The sequence below is a fragment of the Belonocnema kinseyi genome, chromosome 5, assembly GCF_010883055.1.
Source record: "Belonocnema kinseyi isolate 2016_QV_RU_SX_M_011 chromosome 5, B_treatae_v1, whole genome shotgun sequence".
NCBI classification, from domain to species: domain Eukaryota; kingdom Metazoa; phylum Arthropoda; class Insecta; order Hymenoptera; family Cynipidae; genus Belonocnema; species Belonocnema kinseyi.
Window position 1 is genome coordinate 80,346,032 of NC_046661.1, and position 11,014 is coordinate 80,357,045.

General features: G+C 23.3%; 1 protein-coding gene across 1 annotated transcript in view; it reads left to right on the plus strand.

Annotated features, from left to right (window-relative positions):
• The window catches only part of LOC117173376 (trypsin-6-like), a 26,910-nt gene that overhangs the window by 297 nt on the left and 15,599 nt on the right, over positions 1-11,014 (plus strand). The window lies entirely within an intron of this gene.

Below are 11,014 nucleotides of genomic sequence, written 5' to 3' on the forward strand. Positions count from 1 at the left end.
GGGCGCATACTTTGAATAAAATATTTGTTATCATTCTCTTGAAATAAATGTGCTTTTTTCTTGAAAAAATACCGGTTTCATATGTATACACCTGGTAAGTCAAAAATTCATCTTTTTGGTTTAATGTTTGACAAGCTTTTTTAAATTCAAAAATTTTGTAGATCATTCGTCTTTTTGGCTTTAAAATTGAATAATTCTCATGAAAATTCATATATTTTATTCAAAATTCGTCTTTTTTGGTATGAAATTGATATGCTTTGTCGAAATTTGATCTTTTTGGTAAAAAATTAAAAAATTTTGTTGAAAATTCTTTCCTTTTTTATAAATTCATTTCTTTGCTGAGATTTTATTTGAAAATTTCATTATTCTATTTTCTTTGAATAATTACCCTCTATATTGAATAAGTTGAAAATTCGACTATTTGATAGAAAATGAATGTACTTTATTAAAACCTTGTCTTTTTGGTTAAAAAATTAACATTGTTTGTTTAGCATTCAACTTGTTGGTTGAATGAAAATGCAACTGCTTTGTTGAAAATTCAACTATTGTCAAATTTTCTTTTAACTCTTTTTTTATTAAAAATCTACCAAATTTAGTTAAGTTTTAAATTTTTTTAAACAAAAATGCGAAATTAAGACTATTTAGCAGAAAATAAACGTATTTCTTACAAACCTTATTATAGTGTTGAAAATTTTCAAAAATATCTACAAAAATGAAATTTCAATACAAAAAATTATTCTTTTCTTCAACAAACGGAGAATTTTTAACTAACAAAGAATAATCTTAAAAAATAGAAAAATTTATTTACACGAACACAGACGAGGTCCAGAGAATTCAATTTTAATCAACAATAATATATTAATTAAATAATTAATAATTTTGGCATCTTAAAAAAATAGAAAAATTAATTTAAAACCTTAAAAAAAACAAGACTTTCCCACTGAACAGTTATATTTTCGTTAAATTTTCAACGAGAGAGAAAAAAATCAATTTTTAACAATGCATTTTAACTTTGACCCAAGCAGTTAAATTTTCAATGAAAAGGATTAATTTTCAACAAAATAGTTAAATTTCCAATCAAATATATAAATTTTCAAATAAAAATATAAGTCTTAACAGAATGGATTTTTTGACAAAATGATTCAACCAAATCATTTAAACAAAATAGTTGAATACTGAAGAAAAGAAGAATTTCGTTAACCAAAAAGTTTCATTTTCATAAAAAAAATTCGACTGAAACAGATGATTTTTTAATGAAAAACAACAATTTTCAAAAAAATAGTTGAATTTTCTGTTATAAAAGATTTCAGTTGTCTTTTCACGATCAAAATATGAATTTTCAAACAAAAAATAACTTTCTACGAAACATATTGAATTTTCAATCCCAAAAGACGGATTTCTAATAACAAGAAAAATGACTTTTTAACAAAATTGTTGAATTCTCTACCAAACGGTGTCCTTTTTATCAACAAAAAAATGAAAACATTGAAATTTTAATCAAAAAAGACGATTTTTTGTAACTAGAAAGGATGAATTTTTAACAAAATAGTTTAATTTTCTTACAAACAGTTGTATTTTTATTCAAAAAAGATGAAGTTTGTACTAAAAAAGATACATTTTTAATAAAAGACGCTAAAGAGACTTATAAATACCTGGGCGTGCCACAGAGCCGCATTCAGGATGTGACATCTATAAAGGATACTTTCCAATGCAGATACAAACGTCTCATGCGGCAGATTTGGTCTTCCGAACTGTCGGCGAGGAACAAAGTATCTGCAACGAAAATGCTTGTCGTCCCGGTAGTACTCTATTCATTTGGTGTGGCTCAATGGACGAAAAACGAGCTCAGATCCCTTGATATCGGGACACGAAATATTATGCACATTAACAAAAAAAGGCATCTAAAGTCTTCTGTTTCGCGATTCTACATCTCACGCCGTCAAGGTGCTCGCGGAATATTGAATCTTGAATGTCTTCACAACAGGATTATTCTCGCTGCTGAAACACCGAGCATTTAGCACACATACTATCTAGTTATCCAACTCATGCTAGAACGACCTACATCCAAAGGCACAATGCGGCACTAAGAGTGCTTTATCACCATCTCTGTCACTCTTACGACATTAACCTTAATATCGCTCCTCTAAATGCTCCTAGGGAGATAGAGTCAATTGTCGAGAATGAGAAGTGCCGCATATACTGGAACTTTATATTCTCGACAATTGTTTCTGTTGCACACTCGAGGCCTGACAGAGTTCTTCTTGACTTCGAGAAGCAAACCATGTTCGTTATCCAATTTTCGGCACCAGCTGACAAAAAAAGCATAGCCAAGGAGAATAAACAGGAAGAGAGGTATAGAGACCTTATAAGAGAGTTGCGACGATTATACCCGGGATATTCTGTTAATCTAATCGTCCTTATCGGCGCTCTTAAAGGTGCCAAGCTTTCACTGGTTAGCAGTCTGAAAAGCATCCCTGCGCGTGAACAATAAGCTGGAACACTTGCGGGAAAAATGCAGAAGGCGATCGTCCTTGGGTCGCTCCGTGTCCTCAAGGTGTACGAGACTTTTTCCGGATCGTCGTATTGATTCCGTTACAGAGTGTAACCACCTATATCACGGTCGTAAGACATGGTTGTGGCTTGAATTTTACCGCGATTTCGCGGGGATCAAGTGCAGTTTTTCATTATAATTTACGAAAAATTATTTATTGTTTTTTCATTTCTTAAAATTTTAATTTCTAGTTCAATTTTACACTAAATTAAAAAAAACACATGTACACATAATTTTAAAAATTGAATTCAGATACTCATTTCACAACATCATAAGCATTTCAAAAAATCATATAATTGTAAAAGAGATAGGTTAAAAATATATAAACTCTTATGATGCAAATTATATCAAATATTTAATCACATTACTTTGATACATAATTAACTTTTATTGCTTAATAGAGAAAAATTAAAATTCAATCTTTATGTTTTTCAATATTGTGAAAAAACGAATCTGCGAATAAGTGATGAATCAGCTCATAATATAAAAAGCATTAAAAAATTATTATTAGTAAATCATTCAAATATAAATGTTTAACTAAAAATATAAATCCTAACAAATATTATCTTTTTTAAATGTCTATGCAAGTAAATAAAATTTAATCTGAGTATTGACTCTGTCAATTAACTGATAAAATCTGATAATAGAAAAATAAGTGTTCGCTTGTGAGAAAAAACTATCATATTTTGGCTTCGAGAATTTTTTTTCACCCACAAAATATGCGTTAAAACTTTTTTATGCAGAAGTCCGTGAATTACGTCAGGCTACTTTCTTCATTTATTAATAGCAACAGAGATAAAGAGATTGCATTTTCGTTTTATTGTATAAATTTGGCATAAATAATGACGTTTAAAAGATACTAACTGCACATTCAATATTTGTCCGAAAGATTATTAAAAGTGACTTTCCAGAACATTGTTGCTTAACCTGAGGCATTTCATCAAAGTAAATGCAAAATTAGTCGCAATATAAATTTCTTAAAGAATTTTAATTCAAAGATAGGAAATACTTTTATTATAGAAGTCATATCTCAATCAGATTTATCGGTTTGAAATTTTGCTTCTACAAACATATTTTGTAATAAGCCAAACTGCACGTAAATAAAAATTTTTTTATCCTTGAGCATTGCTATATATACAAGTTGTTTCAGGAATATCTCTTTAGTCAGTTTTGTGATAAATTCTTGTCGAAATGGGAAAAAATTATTTTTTTAATCTCTTAATACTTTGTGCCATTTTGGCTCAAGTAATTGCATCATTATCGACAGAGCACAATGGTGAGTAATTAAATAGGGCAGTCTGAAAAACTACACAAAATAAATTATTATCAAAATATCCCCTATGATTCGAAAATTAATTTTTTTTAATTTTAATCTTTTCTGGTGTGTTATTAAATATTTTATATAATTATTTATATAGTTCTATATAAATATTAAATATACTGATAGTGTAAAACGACTAATTACTAAAAATGTACGAGTATGTCAAATGGAACGAAAAAAATATCTTAAGGACCAAAAAATTGAGTTTCCGGTTTTTATTGATTTTGAATAAGGAAGCAATTCCCTAAAGAATGAAAAAATCCCATTGCTCCACGATTAAAATTATTGTTAATTGAAATTTTATATTATTGTTGATTAAAATTAAATTTTCTGGACCTCGTCTATGTTCGTGTATTTATCTAGACCTGTATCAGGGTTGGGTAACTTCCTTTTTTGAGTAACTAGTTACAATTACGTTATTTGTTAATTTCTAAACAAAAAATATTAATTTTCCAACGAAAAAAATATTTTCAACAAAATTCGAAATTTCAAAACCAAAAAGTTAAATTCTTAACCCAAAAGGTGAAAATTCAACTAAAAAAAAATGAATTAAAAAAAAGGATTAATTTTCTACCAAAGAAGACGAATTTTAAATCAAATTAAAGAGTTCTCAATAAAAAAAATGAATTTCTAAGAAAGAAAGAAAATGATTGTTTAACTCTTAAGAATGATTTTTTAACTAAAAAAGATGAATTTTTAAACAAAAAGTTTAATTCAGTGCCAAAGAAGACGAATTTTTAACAAAATTCAAGGATTCTCAACAAAAAGTTGAATCTTTAAGAAACAAAGAAATATTTTTTATTTTAATTTTCAAAAATTTAAGAAAATTATTTTTTTAATTTTTAAGAAAGTAGTTCAACTATAAAACCTAGTTGTTAAATTTTTATACAAAAAGATAAATGTGTAAAAAAATATTAATTTTCTATCGAAAAAGACGAATTTTTAACCAAATTTACGGATTCTCAACCAAAAAGTTCAATTTTTCACTAAAAAAAGATTAATTTTTAAACAAAAAATTTAACTCCCTACCAAAGAAGACGAATTTTCAAGAAAATTCTACGCTTCTCAACCAAAAATTTGAATTTTTAAGAAAGAAAGAAAAATCATTTTTACATTTTTAAGAGAGTAGTTGAACTTTAAAACCTAGCTGTTAAATATTAAATTAAAATGTTTAATTTGTCAACAAAATGAGAAATCTTTAAACCAAAAATATTCATTTTCTTAAAAATAAAACGATTCTCTAACAAAATGTGAGGATTCTCAAGCAAACAGTTTAATTCTCAAATAAAAAAGATATAAAAAAAAAATCAATTTACTGACAAAAAATGCAACTTTTAAATAAAATTAACGAATTCTGTACCAAAAAGTTAATTTTTAAACCAATAATATTAATTTTCCACTAAAAAAAACGAATCTTTAACAAAATTCCAGAATTCCCTACCAAATAGTTGAATTTTCAACTAAAAAAATGAATTTTCAAAAAAAAGTATTAATTTTTTAAACGGAAAGATTAATTTCCTACCGAAAAAGGCGGAATTACAATAAAATTCTAGAATTCTTAAAAAAAGTTAAATTTTTAAAAAGTAATGAAAAATAAAATTATTTAGTTTTTAAGAAAAAAGTTTAACTTTAAAATCTAGTTGTTAGATTATTAACGAAAGAAATTAATTGTTAAACGAAAAGATTAATTAACTACCAAAAAAGACAAATTTTCAAAAAAATTCAAGAATTCTCCACTAGAAAGTTGAATTCTTAAGAAACAACGAAAATTGTTTTTTTAATTCAACAAAAAGTAATTCAACTTTAAAACATAGTTATTAAATTTTCAACCAAAAAGATGAATTTTTAAACAAAAGTATAAATTAAGAAAAAAATAAAATAATTTTTAACAAAATTTAAAAAAAGTTGTATTTTCAACTAAAAAAGATGAATTTTTAAACAAAAAGATTAACTTAGTACCAAAAAAGACATTAAACAATATTTCGATGTAACACAACAATGCTTTTTTGATATTTTTTTAGTTACACACATTTTCAAATTATTTACAAGGAAAGAAGTTTGAACAGTCTTTTTAGAATTATATAAATTTTATAATTTTGATGAAACAATTAGGAAATATTTTTCAATATTTCAGATATGTCAAAAAAATAATGTAGGAAATTTAAAAAATATTTTTTTTATTTTACAGGATTTCACAAATTATTAGAAAATTTTTAGCCTTTTTCAAAGATATTTAGGGCTTTTATAATTTCAGAAGAAATGATAAATATTCCATAAATTTTAGGAAATGCTTCCAAGGTTCAAAATATTTTAAAACTATGAAAAGTCTCTTGAATTCCTCAAAATATTTTTCAATTAATCCAATTTTTTTGAAATTTTGAAAAATCATTTAAAATGTGAAAAATCAAGCTTAAAAACTTGGGAAATTTCTGACAAATTTGCAAAAATTATAAAAGATTTTTGAATATTTCAGATTCGTCAACAAAAATCTAGATTGAAAAAATAAGGTTTTACGGGATTTTACAAAATAATAGCAAAATTTCGAGCTCTTTTAATAATCTTTAAAATAAATATATTTCTTCACTTGAGACATTTCAAAGTTATTTTAATTAAGGGAATGTGATACTTTACCATATAGGTTTTCAGTTTACCACACATTTTGTTCACAATTTTTAATTTGAAAAAAAAATTAGTGTCCAGACAATTGCTTTTTTAACGTTTGGCTTTCTTTTTCTTTAAAAACTTTCACATAAATCTGCATTTTTTCAAATCTTCTGCAGTTTAAAAACCTTCTTTATTCTCCTTTAATCTTCGCAATATTTATATAATTTAATGGTTTATTTTATTTTTTATTTCCTAATGTTGCCAAGTTTAAACATTTTGCTTTAAAATTTTCTACTCTTTTTAGAAATTTAAGAAAATATCTCATGTTTCAAAATCTTTTTGACTTTTCTCCTAACGCTCATTTTTTAAATTAAAAAATCAAAAGAAATTGTTTTAGGAACCTAAAGAATTCATGTCATTATCCTGAATTTTTTAAAAAGTCCTAAAATATCTTATAAATTTTCATTGTTTTTTCAATCGTTTCAAATCTTTTACATATCTCTTAGATTTACTAAAATTTGTTCTAAAATTATATATTATGGCACGATGTTGCTTTAAAAACTTTTAAACCCTTTTTTTAATTTTATGAAATAATTTAAAGCGTTTTGTAATCTTTTGTAATGATCTCTTAGAACTTATTATTAAAAATTTTTTTGAAATTTTCCCATTAAAATTATTATTTCAAAATAAAATATTAACTGCTTAAAATTTTCCCAACAACTGTTAAAAAAAATTCAATCTCAATATCTTTCGAAATTATTAAGACACTTCTATTGCTCTAATTCTTAAATTAAGTTGTTTTAATAATTTTATTTCACTTATCTTTTTGAATATAAAAAAAGCAGATTACCCAGATGTAAAAAAAGAAAAAATTTTTTCCTTCTAAAAAACTTTGGAATTTTTGTATAATAGCAAAATGTAAAGAAAAAATTATTGCACAACATAAAATACTTAATTTTAAAAAAAGTTATAATTAAACCTTTATCTAGTTAGATGTTGTGAAAAAATTAGTCATCTAACAATCAATTGATTTTTTCATAAATGATAACATAAAAATCATTAAACAATCATTTTCTTTCAAACATAAAAATAATTTGTACTCTACATGTTCTTATAATATCACATTCATTTTTGCAAATTTGTTTTATTGTTAACTTTTGATACTAATTTCAGAAAAAAAATCATACGTATTTCCATATGATTTAAAAAATCGAATGCAAATACACATTTGAGTACATCAAAATCATTTGAAAAATTATCTAATTGAAGTAATATAATTTCAAATATACATTAACTTTTAATATTTAAATCATATTCAATATTCCATTATAGAACCTTGAAGTCAAACATTAAATTATGTTACATCCATTTGAGGAACTAATTTTTAATCTTTATTTACTTTGATAATCAGAAAACGTTAATTAGCTAATAATCAATTGACCATTTTACAAAAGAAAAACCATTAAAATATAATTCTTTTATAAAATATTCAAATAACTTTAACTTTATATATATATATATTTTTAAATTAGAACTTTTATTTATAGAAATGTGTGACGAAGATTATCAGCTAATAATGAATTAAATGCTTCACAACGAAAAAAACCTCAAATAATTTGTTTTAATGATTTTAAATTTTATTTACAAAAAGTTCCTTCTTTAGTGACTTAATATTAATTTTAGGGAAAAAATTCAAATATTTTTACATATACTTTTAAAAATTGAATGACAATAATCATCTCAGAACACCAGCATAATTCCGAAAAATGACTTCATTGAAATAGAGGTACTTTAAAAATAAATGGATTTATATTATGCAAATCATATTCAATGTTCCATTATATAACCTACAAGTAAATAATTAATCAATTTCTTACTTATGTTACTTAAATTTAAAGTAATAAATTTTAATCTTTATTCAATTTAATATTCTAAAAAAATATTCAGCTTATATAAATTAATCATTTTACAAAATAAGACGCAATAAACTATGATTCTGACGAAAACCTTTAAATAATTTTTAGTTAATACATTTTTTTCAAATTAAACTTTCATTTCGAAAATTTTTCTTTATTAATAAACTCGCAAACTAATTCCAGAAAATGTGAGTTTTGGTCAAATCAGTTTATTATTAATTAATCATGACCCAACATAAAAAAGCAGTACACGATTATTTTCATGAAAAAATTCAAATAATGTTTACACTCTATTTTCGTTTAAACTTGGAACTGCATTTATCTACATTTAATTTAATAATAAGCTTTCTAATCATAAGAAATTATATAATTGTAATACAAGTATTTAAAAGAAAAAAAGAAACTTTTATTACGAAAGTAATAGCTAATATTTAATCACATAATCTGAGAGGAAATAACATATTTATATTACTACATGTTAAACAACTTAAATCCAATCTTTATGTACTTTGATATTTTATTTTTTATTTAAAATTTTAATTTATATTATAATATTATTGAACTGAATGATTTCACAATATATCTATTAATTTAATAATATTTTATATTATTTAACAAAACTAGATTTTAAGAAATTATTTCTGTAACATTGAATAAACCAATTTAAAATTTATTGAAATTATATTTAATTTTAAATTTGTAAATAATTTTAAAATATGAAATATGAATAAAGAATATTATTGTAAAAATTATAGGCATGTATAACATAATATTATCAAGCTTTCTAATTTCAAAATATATAAATCAAGAAAATATTATTATTATACCTAAAACGTGAACAAAATTTTTTTAATGACCTAATTATGTAAAATTTAGAATTAATATAGCTCCAATATTAAATAGTTGATAAATTTTGATTAGATAACGTTGAAATAAAAATATGGTATTGTTTAATTTTAATATATAAATAAAAGTTTTTTAACATTAAATCATTAACATAATTGAAACATTAATATAATAAATGTATTTAATTTTAATTTAGCCTATAATAACTTTATGTTTTAATCAAAATTTTAATTATAATTTATATAATAATATTATTAAAATTAATGATTTCGCAATATATCTATTAATTTAATAATGGTTTATATTATTTCAAACAATTAAATTTTAAGATAAGCTTTAAATAATTATTCCTGTAACATTGAATAAACTAATCAAAAATTTATTAAAATTATATTTAATTTTTATTTTGTACATAATTTTAAAGTATAAAACTAAATAAAATATTATTATAACTAAAAAGTTCAAAAAAATTTTGGTAATGACTCACTTATGTACAATTAAATATTAATATAATTACTTTAAATTATTATTCCTGTAACATTGAATGAATCACATTCTGGTGAAAAGTATTGTCAGTAATTTAATGTAACGATTGAAAAATGATGAGAAACAAATTTAAATATAATACATGATAATAATTCATTAAAAATAACAGCTGTTATTGGAAGTGAAAATAAAAAGACACGAAACGAAAATAATTATCGGCAATCGATAAAAGTAGAAATCCGGTTTTTCATTTCGATTAATTTTATAGGTTGAAGAAAGATGTCGCCATAGAATAGGCCACGTCATTAACTTGACCATGTCAGATTTCGCCCAGTTTCTTCGTCCCCCTATAGTTCAATTTTTAAAAAAGAAAGAAAATTCTTTTTATATATTTGAGATTTTTATTTTTTTTTAAATATTAATTTTCAACAGAAAAAGATACAATTTTGACAAAAATATTAATTTACTGCCAAAAAAGACGAATTTTAAATAAAATTCAAGAATTTTTAAACAAAAAGCTGAATATTTAAAAAAGAAAAAAATTTTATTTTTATATTTTTTAGAAATTAGTTCAACTTTCAAACCCAGATGTTTAATTTATAACCAAAAAAAAATTAATTTTAAAAATAAAAAATTAATTTTGTACCAAAAAAATTGTTTACAAAATTCAAGGGCTCTCAGCCAAAAATATGAATTTTGAAGAAATAAAGAATATTATTTATTTAATTTTTTAAAAGAGTATTTCAACTGTGAAACCTAGTTCTTATGTTTTTAAACAAAAAGATGGATGTGTAAGAAAAATATTAATTGTCTACCGAAAAAAAAACGAATTTTTAACCAAATTTACGGATTATCAACCAAAAGGTTCAATTTTTGACTCAAAAATGTGAATTTTCAAACAAAAAGTTTAATTCACTACCAAAGAAGACGAATTTTCAACAAAATTGAAGGATTCTCCAACAAAAAGATGATATTTTTAAAAAGAAAGAAAAATTCTTTTTTTAGCTTTTAAGAAAGTAGATAGATATCCTCAAGCAAAAAGTTAAATTCTCAAATAAAAAAGATGAATTTTGAAACAAGATAATCAATTCACTAACAAAAAAGGCAAATTTTAAATAAAATTAAAGAATTCGGAACCAAAATTTGCATTTTTTAGAAAGAAAATAATACATTTTTCGTTTTAAGCGATTAGAAGAGACATAAGAAGTCACAGAAACACGAGAGCCTGCATGAAAGAATGCATGGACATAAAAGAAGCTAGAGAAGTATGCCAGGACAGGAAAGTATGGC